Below are 5,803 nucleotides of genomic sequence, written 5' to 3'. Positions count from 1 at the left end.
CTTACATTTACGAAAGTCAGAAATCGAGTCCAATTGGGAAACAAAGAGTGGAGTCAAGGGTTTTCTTGCTAAGTTCTTAATGGGAAAGGCTCGATCACTATTAAAAGATAGAAGTTACCAAGATTTTGAAGAAGTTGTGGATCTTTTGATTTATGGGTTGGTTTTATTCCCTAATCCCGACCAATTCATAAGTGTGCACGTTATCAACATTTTCTTAACCCGCAATCCGGTACCTACTTTACTGGGAGACATTCTACATTCTTTACACACTCGTACCATGAAAAAGCGAGGAACTCTTATGTGTTGTGTACCACTACTGGCTAGATGGTTTACATTACACCTTCCCCGATCAGTGTTGAGAAACGAGCAAAGGATGCAATGGTCTCGCAGGATTATGTCTCTGTCTCATTCAGATATCCGGTGGAACAATTTCTTTCAAAAAGACATCACTCTCATTGACCATTGTGGGGAGTACCCTAATGTACCACTCCTTGGCATTAGGGGAGGCATCACTTACAACCCCTCTTTAGCTTTGCGCCAATTCGGATATGCACGAAGAAATGGTCCTCATGACATGATTATCCATGGCATTGTGTTCGACTACGAAGATGATTCCCAAAGATATCGAAGAAGGTTTATACATGCTTGGGGCAGTGTCTACAAAGTAGAAAGCAAGACTTTAGGACAATGGAATTCTATTCCCATGGAGCCTTACCTCAAATGGGTGCGTGCCCGTGCTCAGAAGTTCATCATGCCATATCCCGCTATTCTACCTGTGACTATTGAGCCAGAAGTCGAAGGGGACGAACCTCGAATTATTCTACATCCGGACATGCCAACTGACCTGGAAGAGCTGCAGAAATCTTGGGTTCAACTAAAAGGAGAAAGAGACACCTTCAAAGCACACTGTCAAGACTATGAAAGGAAAGTGTTGGAGCTCACCAGACAACTCCATGAAGAGCAGTAGATCAACACGTTCCTGGGTGCAAAGAGAAAGCGTCCATGGGAGGCTTGAAGGATCCTTTATTTTCTTTATTTTTGCTTTATCTTGTAAGCCCAAAAGAGGCAAAGAAAAGAAAAAAAAAGAAATAAATTGTTTGACTAATAAATGTTTGTTTCTCTTTTGTTTAAACAAGTTTAAAATTCTAAGATCCTTGAAAACATTGCATATACATCTCATTCATAAACATTGCATAACAGGTTCACATAATAGGTTTCTCATCTCCTCGCTGTTTATTTCAGTTAGAAGGGATGGATTCCGAAACAAGCATCAAGAACCTCGAAGCACAGAACGCCCAAGTTCAGATAGCAATTCTGGAGCTAGCAAAGGGGCAACAAGAACTGAAAGCCCTGATGATCAAGAAGAAAAAGAAGCCCAAGGGATCTGTAGGTTTAAGTCACCTTGCGAGGAAAGTCAAAATCCCAGCCAGGAGATCCAAAAAGGCGCCGATCCCTGAAGTAGTCGGTGAAGGTGATCAAGAAGACAATCACAGCAACCAGGGTTCTGCCAAACCATCTCTCTCTTCTAACGAAGAAGATTATCATTCCGAAGACGAACAGGGTGATAGCAAATACCAGCAGTTGGAAGAACGCATGAAAGCTATGGAGATACAAAAAATACCTGGTTTAGACTTCAACGATCTTGGACTAGTCTCAGATGTTATTATTCCTCCAAAGTTCAAAGTTCCTGTCTTTGCAAAGTATGATGGAGTCTCTTGCCCAAAACTACATCTAAGGTCCTATGTGAGAAAGATACTACCTCATACGGCAGATAACAAATTGTGGATTCATTTCTTCCAGGAAAGTCTGTCGGGTACACAACTCGAGTGGTACTACCAGTTGGAAAGTGCAAAAGTTCACACCTGGGAAGATTTGGCTGCTGCTTTCTACAAATAGTATCAATACAACGCTGACCTTGCACCAACCCGTACTCAACTACGGGGCATGACCATGGCACCAAAAGAAAGTTTCAAAGAATATGCACAAAAGTGGAGAGATCTAGCTGGAAGGGTTCAACCACCCTTATCTGATCGCGAGCTGGTCGACATGTTCATGGGCACTTTAACTGGCCCTTTCTACAGTCATTTGCTGGGAAGCTCTTTGTCAGGTTTCACTAACCTGATATTAACTAGAGAGCGTGTCGAAAGCGACATTCAAAGTGGAAAAATTCAAGTAGGCTCCTCCTCTGGTACTACAAAGAGGCCCATCAGTGGGAGAAATGAAGTCAATACAGTGCACAGTCAGAAAAGTCGCAAAAGTGAGCATCACCAATCTGTAGGGGCTGTTCTGATCTCTGCATCTGCAACTCAAAAAGATCGACCGCCAAAGTATACGTGTCGACCAGATGCACCAAGAAGAAACTTCACCAAAATCAACATGCCAATCTCTCAAGCATTGCAGCACTTGTTAAAAGCAAATTTGATTACATTAAAAGACCCTCCGAAGAATGTCAACACTTCCTCTCCTAGTTATCGCCCCGACGCAACATGTGCATACCATTCTAATTGTCCTGGGCATGACGCAGATCACTGTTTGGCCCTGAAAAATAAAATCCAAGACATGATAGATGCTGGGGAAATTGAATTCGATCCTCCAGAGACTCCAAATGTCATCACTGCGCCTATGCCAAAACACGACAAGACCGTTAATGCTATCATGGACACTGTTTATATCTATGATGTGAGAGAGCTGTCAACTCCGCTCCTTGAAATCAAAAGAAAGCTAATACGAGCTGGTTTATTTCCAGGTTGTGACCCTGATTGCTTTTATTGTGCACACCTACCCAATGCTTGTGAGAATCTGAAAAGAGGAATTCAAAAGTGGATGGATCATCGTATCATTATGTTTGAGAAGCTCCCTTCTATAGACAATTTATGCGAAGTTTTTTCAAATGGGATGAAGATAGAGGACGTCTCAGTGGTTTCTAACATACCATTGAAAATCCCTACCAAAGCTCCCTTCAAAATTTCTGCTGCACCCAGAGTGGCATCTGTAATCATCACCAATCCGGCTCCATTTCCATATTCCTCAGACAAAGCTGTCCTGTGGAGTTATGACGCTAATGTTTATGTCCATGGAGTTAAGCAAGACACCTTGACTGAAGATGCCATGAATTTTACTACTCCAACTGTTGATAATATTGTGGGGACTAGTAAGATTACAAGAAGTGGAAGGATCTTTTCACCAGAAATTTCTCCAAATGTTGCTACTAATCCAGTCCAGGTTCCAGTTCCTAATCAAAATATCAACGCTCGAGGCAAAGAGCCACTAGTTGAACCAGTTCAAGTACCTGTGGAAGTCACTGTTGAAGATCCGTCGAGGCAAGGAATGGAGGAAATATTGAAAATCATCTGCAAAAGTGATTACAATATTGTCGAACAACTGGGGCACACTGCTTCAAAGATTTCAATGCTGTCTCTACTGAAGTATTCAGAAGCTCATGCCAAGGCCCTGATGAAGTTCTTGAAAGCTGCACATATACCACAGGAGATTTCAGTCGACCAATTTGAAAATTGTGTTGCCAGTCTAACAGTGGATAACGGTCTCGGTTTCTCTGATGCTGATTTAACCCCTGCTGGGAAAAATCACAATAAAGCCCTGCACATCTCTATCGAATGTAACGGCACCACTTTGTCTCATGTGCTGGTAGACAATGGTTCCTCGTTAAATGTGTTACCAAAAGTAGTACTGGAAAAACTTGACTTCGAAGGAGTTGTGTTACAACCAAGCGATGTTGTGGTAAGAGCCTTCGACGGGTCAACAAGAACAGTATACGGAGAAGTTAAGCTCCCAATCAGAGTGGGCTCTCAGATCTTTGATTCTACCTTTTACGTGATGGAAATTCATCCAGCATACTCCTGTTTACTAGGACGCCCTTGGATACATGGGGCAAGCACTGTAACTTCTACCCTGCATCAGAAGTTAAAATATCCTATAAAAGGCAAGGTCGTCACGATTCATGGTGAAGAAGAATATGTGGTTAGCCACCTGAGTAACTCCAAGTATGTTGAGGTGGATGGCGAATTCATTGAAACCCCCCGCCAATCTTTTGAGGTGGTCCCTCCAACTATCTCTACTGCCAAACATATTTCTGCTACTCCTGCTACGAGAATAACTCCAACTATGGCTTCTCTCAAAGATGTTAAGGCTGTGATCGAAGAGGGTGGTTGCACAGTATGGGGACAACTCCTGGATGTGCCTTACAAGTTCGATAAGCTAGGTCTGGGCTATGCTAATGGAATTCAGAAGAATGATCAAAGTCCTCGTTCTGAAGGATTAAAGTCCCATTTCATCAGCCAAGAAGTGAATGCTATTGAAGACAACCATATTACTCAGCAATATCCAAATGAAGTTCCACCTGTTTCCAAGGAAGTTTGGGATACTTTGGGAGAACCAAGCGATAAGTACGACTTCCTAGTAAAGTACACTGCTCCTCAGAGTTCTCTAATTGCCATTGAAGACATTGTCCCAACTGGATGGAATGATCAATTTGAAGATGACATAAGCATCACAGGTTCCATTGCTAAGCAATACCAAAGTCCACTTATTCCAAGAGAAGTATGGGATACACTGGGAGAACCAAGTGGCAAGTACGACTTTATGGTGAAGTATTCCGCTCCCCTGAGCTCGCAAATCGCTATTGAAGACATCACCCCAACTGGATGGGATGAACATTTCGAAGACAATATGACACTCACAAGCCCTGTCACTCCTGAAGAATTCTGGGAAACGCCAAATGACGAGAATGATTTTCTGGCAAAGTACACTACTACCTAGAGTGCACAAGTCTCTATCAAAGACATCATCCCAACTGGATGGGACGATCTTATCGAGTATCTCTCTTAACCAATAGAGGTACCTCAGCCTGGGCTCTCGTATCCAGCAGAGTATCTTGCTCATTCTGAAGGATCAACAGCTCATCTCGTCACCAAAGAAGTCAATGCTGTGGAAGACGAAGAAGACAACTGCAACTGGATATTCCGTACCCACAACAATGGATTGAACAACTGGGAAGCCGAAGATGTTATCTCCTTTGATCAGGAGTAAATGCAATTTCCTGTTTTCATTGTTTATATGTTCAAAAATAAAAATGGTTCCTGTACTATCGAACCATGAACTTAAAAGCCAGGTGCCTTGACCGAAGCACACTGGTCCTTTTTATAAGGGTTTGTCATACCATGATCATATGTTCATTCAATAAAATCATGGGACGTTTGCATATTCAAATTTTGCGATCCTTTTTGTTTCTTTCTTTACTTTATTCATTTTCAAATAGCTATGTGTTCTTACACACACTCACATAATAAATGCAGATTCACATTCACTCTGGATCCTGTTGATAACGATTCTGCTATTGTCAGTCATGACTTTGAAAATCCGATCTACCAAACTGAGGACGAAAGTGAGGAAGATTGTGAAGTACCTAGGGAACTTGCAAGGCTATTAGAACAAGAAGAAAGGACTATACAGCCGCATGAAGAACCAATTGAGGTTATCAACCTAGGCAGTGACGAAGAAAAGAAAGAAGTCAAGATAGGGGCTGATTTAGAAGACAGTGTCAAGCAAAGACTGATTCAAATGTTACAAAACTACGTTGAGATATTCGCTTGGTCCTATGAAGATATGCCTGGCCTCGACACGGATATTGTGGTCCATCGCCTGCCGATCAAAGAAGGGAGCACTCCAGTTAAGCAGAAACTGCGGAGAAGTAGGCCCGATATGTCCAAGAAGATTAAAGACGAGGTTGAGAAGAAATTCAACGCTGGTTTTCTAAAAGTTGTGAGGTATCCTCCATGGATAGCTA

The sequence above is a fragment of the Vicia villosa genome, linkage group LG4 (genome assembly GCF_029867415.1).
Source record: "Vicia villosa cultivar HV-30 ecotype Madison, WI linkage group LG4, Vvil1.0, whole genome shotgun sequence".
In the NCBI taxonomy this organism is placed as follows: domain Eukaryota; kingdom Viridiplantae; phylum Streptophyta; class Magnoliopsida; order Fabales; family Fabaceae; genus Vicia; species Vicia villosa.
The sequence above is the reverse complement of the archived record's forward strand: the minus strand, read 5'-3'. Positions refer to the sequence as shown.